Source organism: Meleagris gallopavo, chromosome 2 (genome assembly GCF_905368555.1).
Source record: "Meleagris gallopavo chromosome 2, MGAL_WU_HG_1.1, whole genome shotgun sequence".
Taxonomy (NCBI): domain Eukaryota; kingdom Metazoa; phylum Chordata; class Aves; order Galliformes; family Phasianidae; genus Meleagris; species Meleagris gallopavo.
In genome coordinates, this window is record NC_139405.1 from 20,751,005 (window position 1) to 20,759,842 (window position 8,838).

At 42.2% G+C, this 8,838-nt stretch overlaps 1 long non-coding RNA gene across 2 annotated transcripts; it reads left to right on the forward strand.

The window, feature by feature from the left end:
- The first annotated feature begins 456 nt into the window (after window positions 1-456).
- LOC104909576 (uncharacterized) lies at window positions 457-5,728 on the forward strand. 2 transcript variants are annotated; one of them, XR_014881953.1, is made up of 4 exons: window positions 457-521; window positions 1,632-1,704; window positions 2,342-2,511; window positions 4,257-5,728. It is a non-coding gene; the product is annotated as an uncharacterized LOC104909576 (long non-coding RNA). The 2 variants fall into 2 exon arrangements; XR_014881952.1 differs by lacking the exon at window positions 457-521 and having other exon boundaries at window positions 1,013-1,704.
- Window positions 5,729-8,838: the final 3,110 nt, after the last annotated feature.

Consider the following 8,838-nt stretch of genomic DNA (forward strand, 5'->3'; position numbering starts at 1 on the left):
TCCTTCTGCTCCCCCTTCCTTAACAGCAGAATCAGCAGCTGTAACAACACATGGAGGACACTTGGCAGCTGCAAGACACAGATGCTGAGCTCCGTAATAAACTTCTCTCATAGAAGAATCTGAGTGCTTTTGCTGGCTGCTTAAAAGTCCTTATTGCTGTCTGACTCACTTGCTCAACAAGCAGTTACAGTGTTGATGGCTGTTGGTAATCACTCTTGGGGTTGTATGGACCGGTATAATTGACCTGCTTTGTCCCGTAGGATGCTGCCATAGCCTAGCTTTAATAATTAGTGAATTGCGTGCTTCCACAGGATATGTTTAAGGATGAGGTATTGTACAATGTCTTAGTGAACTACTGTTTTTACATCTAGAGATAGGCAGTAGGCCTGGTTTTGATCACGAGTCACAACAGTGCAAACCAGAAATAACTTCACTCTTGTTAAAGGGGTATAAGCTGTTACCAAACAAATGTAGGTGATGTCAGTGTGAAGGAGAGCTTCACATTAAGCCTTCATTGCCTGGTAAGGAAATTGCATATCTTTTACATCTTAGGAATGGGTGTTTGTTGGAATTGGCCTGTGATAAGGATGCAGATAAGAACTAGAGTAATAGGCTGGTGTTATGATGGTAGGAAGGCTCATTTCAAAAAAGCCTTGCAGAAGTGTTTTTTAAGGAGGCATTTGAATCTGCAGAGAATGGCCAACTTGGAAGGTTGTCCTGGAGTCTAAAGAGCACTGGGAAAGAAACCAGAGACAGACGCTTGTGGAGATAAAGGCAGGAACTGGGCAGAAAGTCTGGTGCACAGCCAAAACAGAAAAGAGGGATGCTAGAGAATGATGGTTGCAGATGTAAGCGAGAGTAGAACTCTAAACAAAGGGACACACAGCTTAATCTGAATGCTGATGGAAAATGAGTGAAGAGTGGTGTGCTGGGAGAATGTTGAGTGGGTGAAGGAAGGATTGAAATCTTTGGATAAGAGCTCCTTCAATGTGTGACTGAGGAGGCTCCCTGAAGCACCTATGCACTCAGATTGCAGTGTAGGGAACAAACAGGAGGAACTGAGGTGTGTGTGCTGTTACAGGACGGCCGCCCCATTAGAATCACAAGGATGTTGGGATATTTAACAAAGCTGAATTGCTGTCTTGGGTAGATACAAACCCTCTAGCAAAGTCGAAGATGGAGTGTTCTCCTTTATGTGAGAGAGTGGCAGGAGTGCGCTGAGCTCTGCCCGGGCATGATGATAAGCCTGAGAGCTAACAGGTCAGGATGAGCAGGCAGACAACTATGGGACTCATAAAGGTTGGGGCAGTCAGGACACATTTGACATTGTTCCCAAAGGACACATCTCTATAGAACCTGGGACATAGTTCCCTTGCAGAGAAGAGATCTAAGAGTGGACAAGGGTACCAGCACAAAATGAATGGATGTTTCACCTCAGCCAGCGCTAGTGTCACCTTGGCAAAATGCTACCACCTCATCTGTGCCTGAGGAGGAAGCTTGTTTCCACTTCAGTTAGTTCTGTCTCCTTTGTAAGACTGACATTCATACAGATGCTTTTAAGTGGAAAAGGACAGTTTCTACTTTGCACTGGAGATATTTTCCTGTGACCCCCTTGCGTCCTTGTATTCTAGCATTTAAAGACAAACAGCTGCCTGAGCTTCAGCTGGAGGAGGAAAAGGAAGACACCATCAAGCATGAATGTTGGTAAGTCACTTTTCCTCTCATTGTCTGGGATATCTAGGATCATTTTTAGCCTTAGAAACAATTGCCTCTCTGATTCCCTTACACTTGATTTTAACTCATGGTACTGAGCATCAATATTTTAAAAATTCTTGAATTTTGAGCCTCGTTTCTCTTGATATGTAAACTGCTCTGCTTCTTTGATCTTTGATGGATGCTTGGCAAGTGCTTTGGAGAATTGCTGTTAACAATGAGTTTCATTTTATGTAATAATTGATAATCTGTAATTTTCTGATATTCAAGTATTCTGGATCTTAGTAAAGTATATCTATAATTCGTTGATTACAAAAAAAGCCTAGTACTCCTCCAAATAAACTGCAGATTAGGAACAAGAAAATACTAACCTTCAAATAATAGGAGTTAAATACCTGTTTCAGCAGTGCTTTCATGCTGCTTTGCTTGCTCAAAAATATGTGAAGTATTTATTTTTAATTCATATTATCTCAGTATTGCAGGTTTCCTTTACAGCATGGCTCATTTCAAGCATTAAAAAAAGTGTAGTGATTTTTATCTGAGTTTTAGATTTTCCAGTAGTGATCAGTCACAAATATAGTGCTAGTTAGAAGTGATTTAGCAATCTGTTTTTGTTTTTACTTGTTAGGTACAATGACAATTCTCTCTGTGATGCAAACATACATGTAAAAAGAAGCCAAAGACTATTGAAACTAAACCATCGTGTAGGAATCTGAAAGTGACCATCAAGAACTTCTTAGTCTCACTTACATAATGAGTGACAGCTTTCCAACACAAGAAGTCCCAATTTTTCACTAAGTAAATACCAGGAGGCACGTTTTTTACTATGTGAAGAGTAGCACTGAGGTATCAGTGCTATCTCCAGCATCAAGATGCATACAGGAGTGGCACCAAAGGCTACAAGGGAAAGGGTTTCAGAAGTTCAGAGGATCTGTTCACCAATATCAGGTGCTATGAATGTCCTACCTTTGACTGATAGTGTAATGCAGGATTCGAGAAATCCTTCGATATCTCTGTCCTTTCCACTGCTCAAAGGTACTCCTGTGGGTCATGTTTAAGCTGATGGGCTCAAACAATATTAGAATACATGGTCACAGTCCACCCTTTTCAGTGAGTGCTAGCTCTCCAGTCCTGCTAGACACTAAAATGCCTCTCCTTGTCAGCAGGAGCTGATCCTGAAGAAATATTATGTATCTTTCAGCATCAGTGCAGCCTTAGGGTCTCCTACTTGAGCTGAGCAACTAGTTTGCATTGCCTGAATAAAAAGTGGTGAGTCATCCATGTGCTGGGAAAAATAATTTAATTCTCTGCGGATTGAAATTGTTAAAAACCTTTGCAGACTCATCTTTATTTCTTGTGATCCTACAGAGAGATAACAAGAGGAAAAGAAAGAGTTAGTTAGCTATATTTCATACAGGAGAAGAGATATAGGACAGAGGCAGAAACAAAAGACAGGGCAGCACAAGCAAAGGAAAACTACAAAGAGAGTCACAAAGGGGCTGGTGTATGTTCAGGGGGACAGGGCTGAGGAAGGTGGTGGTAGATGAGAGGCAATAATGAAGGGAAGCTATTTGATCCCTTGTAGCTCCTGGGTCAGTAGCAGCTGCACCTGCAATACCCGTAGGCTCTCTGTGTGCTAGCCAAGGCAGTGGTTGTCAGTGTCTGCTGCTGTGCAAATGTGGGCTGCCCTTCTGTTTATTACCATGGGAATCAAACATCTGGGCTCCAGAGGTACCTTATTAGCACTAAACAACCTTGATTCAATTATACCACAAAATGCACACAAGATGATATCTTTTGCACAGCCCAGCACACTGAGGGTCTTATAGCATGTATAGCACCAGGGAGTGGGGGTGGAGAGTGCAGAACCTCAATTACTATCTGATTTCCGAAGTTGGTCCATAATAACACATAAAGGGGTGGAGGCTGTAGAGTTTGTACAACCTGAACCCGTAGCTAACTTGAATGATTCTGTTTTTATAGGTCTCAGTCCCATTTGCTCCATAAACGCTACATCTGCACAGGCAAAAAGGAATTAAGATGTGATTTTCAGGCCTGGAGTTTGAAAGTCATCTGGCTACATAGTCAGAGCTATTGGGCAAGCATCCACCATTTCTGCTGGTTTAAAGCTCACTTTCCTTCCCTGACATTAGAAAACAGATCAGCAATAACACCAGCAGTGAGGCTTTTGCAAGGAACAGGGGTGCGAAGAGCACTGCCTGGGCCAAATTCCACACCAGATAATTCCATTGAGGCAATGGCTTCAATCGGTCACCGTTATCTTCACTTCCTGCCTCGTACTGCCGTGCCGTGCTACTGAGCAGTTGCTGATTTCCTCTTCCTCAGGCCTGACTGCACGACATGGCGGGGCTGCAGCATCTCCTCCCTGCTCTGTTCTTCACTTACAGGAGTTGTATGGAAAGAAAGCAAATGATGGAAAATATTTTGATTTCCTCTGATGAAGCTTACCTCTTCTAGAGTGAATATTTTTTGCTATTATGGAGCAAAGTTGTATTTTAAAAACTTTTCTGTTGTTTCTGCAGATCTGTCATCTATTTCCATGGATATGTGAGTGGCAATAAGGCACCCAGGAGATGTTGATTACAGCCATTTTCTGGCTGCCCAGTGAGCAGTGAAGTGCTGCTGAAGTCATTAATATATCACACTCGAAACTAACACAATAGTTTACACTTTGCTGGTTCTCTTTGGCCGAGACTCCCCAGGTCTGATAAATGAGCTGCTACTCTAAAGCAATTAATTAAGCCTCATAACAACTAGGTGAATGGGTTAGGAGGACAGAAAGGCTGGGAATGCTGGCATGACCTGTCAAAGGCCAGCTTACAAGCTAGTGGCATAGGCAGGAAGGCATTCAGTCCACCCACTCTGGCTTGTGGCCCCAAAGCTCCTCCCTGAATGTGTTAGGTTTGGAGTACCTGCAGATCAGGGTACAGATAAATACCTATTCTCATCTGTTTAATGACAAAGCTCCTCCCCCCCAGAAAACCCAGTGTATCTTTGATTTGTTGAGTTCTTGCTACAGCAAGTGCCATCAGATAATAGAAGGGCTGTATTCCTGCAGGATATGGCATATGCTAACTGTTCACTGAATGGCTTTCCCTGTCCATCATGTTGAATTCCTCAGTCAAGTTCTTGCTAGTTCTTCTCTAACAATAAGGCTTCTGCCACTGTGACAGGGAGATTATTCCACAAAGATGAGAGAACGTGTCATTATTATCTCTGAAAACTGAGTTACTTTTCTGGGCATTTCCAGAAGACAAACCTCGTGGTTGTGGTTGCAGGAACAAAGCTAGAGAGAAGGAATAACAGGAAGGACTTTTTGATGTAATGTCAATACAGTATGTTCTGTTTTTCATATGTTACTTTTCTGTATTGTCACTCTATTTTTTCTGCTTTTAACTTCTTTTGTAGTGCTGTGAGATGCTGTGAGATAACATATACCAAGTTCTTTCATTCTTGCACCCTCACAAAATGCTCTGAAACAAACAGATCTTTGTATGTTAAGGAACTGCTCAGAATGATTAAGGTATGTGGAATTGGGACCCTCATGATTTTCTTTCTCTGAATCATCATTTTCTAGATTGGTTCCTAGAAGACCTCACAGTTGGATGTACATGGAAAGACTTAGACAGTCTTCCTTGACCCAGCTACCTTGTCATCATGCTTCTAAATATTCAAGCATTATATCTGGAATTATTCACAGACTATAGTAATTATCGTTCAGCAAAAATCAGTCCCTCCAAATGTTTGATACCTAACGTGCACACAACCCATCTGGGTTTAATGGGTTTATTCGTGCGAGTAAAACCCATGGAGTCAGGCCCAGCAAAGTATAATGGCATCACCTAAGTATCTTCAGCACCTCCGTATTATTACCTTTGAGTCACTCACACCCTCAGTCAATAAAATTGATCTCATAACAAATGCCAGTTGTACCCTACTATTAACTTCTTTCCGTTCACAGAAGAAACTTCTTATTACAACACTTTTTTTTTCTGTCGCTTAACCCATTTCTAATATTTTTTTAAAAAACTTTATCTTGTGGTTATTTATTTCTCTTAATAGTTGTTTATGAAGGAACTTATTAAAAAACATTTTGAAAATTCAACTAAATAGTTATCTTGCAGATCACCTTTACCTACTGCTTTGTTAAGTTTTACAAAAAACAAAATATGCTTTTCAACATTACAAAATGGCTAGGGGAAGGCACAAAAGAAATTCCGATGTATTTTGACAGCTACTGTAGTGGCTTTGCAGAGCTGTGCTTGGATTAGCACTGTTCTTCTGTCTGTACTTAAGTACTCTAATTCATTTCCTGGCATTTCTCTCTCTTCAGGTCAACCACTAGTTCAAGGTGGAAGTGATAAGTTTGCAGCATCTCAAGTGTGCTGGTGTTAGCTCTTGGGAAGTTGAGAGGAAGGAAATAACAGTCCATAAAGTTTTGATTGCTTGGAAAATAAGAGATGTTTGTTGAAAGAATGAGCAAGGCCAGCTGCAAAGAGTTCAGGAGCAAGCAGAAGTAGTCCTGCATTAGCTGCTCACTCACTTCAGCTATTAACTGACCGCATTTCGTTTTGGAGAGCGAGAAGACGAAGGCTATTTTTCTCAGACCAGCAAGGGTCTGAGAAAAACTGTCTTACATTGCCCACTTTTTAGCCAGTGGAGGGTTCACTTTAAAGATGGATAGAACAGCATGATCCAGAATGGTGTGGCAGGGAAGGATTTGGCAAAAATAGTGGCACTGAAGAAGTAAAATAAATGTGCCATGCTCTATTCCTCCCCCAGTTTTAAAATATCAGCATTTTGCAAGCAATGGGCCATATGCTCCCAGGGCTTGCAAGCCAAAAAGTATAGCAACTTACTACAAAACCGCTCTCCAAATTCTACATGCAAGCCAAAACCTCCTACTTGGTATGCTGCCGTCATGCCAACTTGCAGAACAGAGATTGGGCCTGAGCAAGGAGGTCTGCAAAGGAACAGAGGATTACGCACATGCACACAAGAATGGGGAACAGGCTGTGGCTGATTGGGGACTGAGTCAGGACACTGGTCATGCAAATGCATCTTAGGAAGAGCAAGCAAGATAAACCGGCACTGATAGCAAGCATGTTCCCAGGAGAAAATATTTGCTCCCACAGAGGGAAAGAAACACAGTCTCCTTAGGTTGCTCTTTAAGGGTTTTCTATGCAGTTTTCTAGGAGCATGGCATCATGCAGTCCAGCATGGACTGCATGTCTGGCTGGATGTTAGGAAAAATTTCTTCTCAGAAAGAATGATGAGCAATTAGAACAGGCCACTCAGGGATGTGGTGGAGTCACCATCCCTGGAGGTGATCAAGAAACGCAGACATGTGGCACTGAGGGACGTGGGTTAGCGGGCATGGGGATGATGGGTTGATGATTGGACTAGGTGAACTTAGTGGTCTTTTTCAAAAATCCTATGATGTTCTGAGAGAACTGTGATCCTTTGGTGTGAACATGGTGGTCCGAGCAGGTGGCTGCAGCAGTTCTGGTCTTGTCCTCTTGATGGGCTCCATCATAAACACTCAGTGTCCAACTGACAATGAGACCTGGTTCCCAGAAAACAGTAGGGATGCCCAGAGGCACATGGAATTGTCTGTTTGAGGTTGAGAAGAAGAGGTCTCTGTTGAAGGATTTTCTGTGCAGCAAAGCAAAACAAGAGCATCCAGAGGATACATTTTATTTCTACAGGGACAATCCCTGCCATACTTTAGACATTGGCTAGAACAGAATTTTCTTCATCAGTGGCTGGTACACTTCTCTGGCATAGGTTTAAAGAAATGCAGATGCTTAAATTTTTGAACATTTTAGTGGACTCAGTGTAATAAAAAAGAGGTAAAGACTGCCCATTTGCAGACCTGTACTCACCACTACAGGCAGAGAAAACTGGGATAATGAAATCCCAGGATAAGGATGTATGGAGCATATGCTCTGCTTCCACCAGGAGCAAGCCAACTGCTGTGGGGAGGATGGTGCTGCAAATGGCCTCCAGACCAAACACTTGCTCAATTTGCACGCCTGCATGGCTGCTGGTGGATCCAGCTGCTCCAGCCCCCGGCTGTCTTACCAGCCATGGTGACACAAGCCCAGGCAAAGGGACAGAGAAGCTCTGTGGGGACTCAGGTCCAGAAAGAGAATTGTAGAATCATAGAATCATAGAATCATAGAACCATTTGAGTTGGAAGGGACTCTTAAATTTATCTGGTTTAGCTCCCCAGCAATGAACAGGGATAAAATGAGGTCAGGTCTTGGTCTGGTAAAAATGTGTTCTCTGGCCCCACAACACATCTACCAAGCACTGTAGGTAAAGCTGAGATGTAGCAGGCTGGTACTTAAATGAAAAGTTTCTCAGAAGTACCTAGCTTTTGCCAAGTACTTCAGGGTGCAGCTGTCTAGTTTCGATAGGTGGTACTTTCTAACTCTAGTACCATCCCATCAGGCTGATGGTGGAATTCCCAAAGGCTGTTTTTGGGAGAGGTGGTAAATCTCATTTCCTTTGACAGGAGTTACGATTAGGTCTTTGCTGAATGCTCCATTACTTCCTGCTTGTGTAATTTTCAATACAGCAGTCACTTCTCCCCACAGGGTAGCAATGGGTGCCATGCATGCTACTGTGCTTTTATGGGGTTAAGATATAATTATGCTCTTGTTATAAGATCTTAGAGTGAAAGAAAAGATGTGCTATTTTAAATATGCAATTTTGGCAAGAATAATAACAATTTTCTCCACAATGCTTTTTTTTTTTTTTTTTTTTATGTTGCTATGAAATAGACCTTTAAGAACCATGAGAATATGTAAGGAATTTTCTCATCCTAAAACTTATGTTTGTCTATTTTCTGCAGCACGTAATCAAAAGTCTCGTGTGAGACTACATGAAACAGGATTGCTCTTATTTTCTTGGGAGACAGCCATCATTACATTGGGCCAAAGCTATGAGTCAGGGCTGCTGTTTCCTATCCCAAAGTGAGGAATCTCTCTCAGGAAGTCCTGTGTTGTGCTAGAGATCAGAGCAGGTGATAATGGTCTCATCTGGCTTTGAAATTTATGAGAAGGAGATAGGACATGTAATGGAGTCATTATTTTGTTT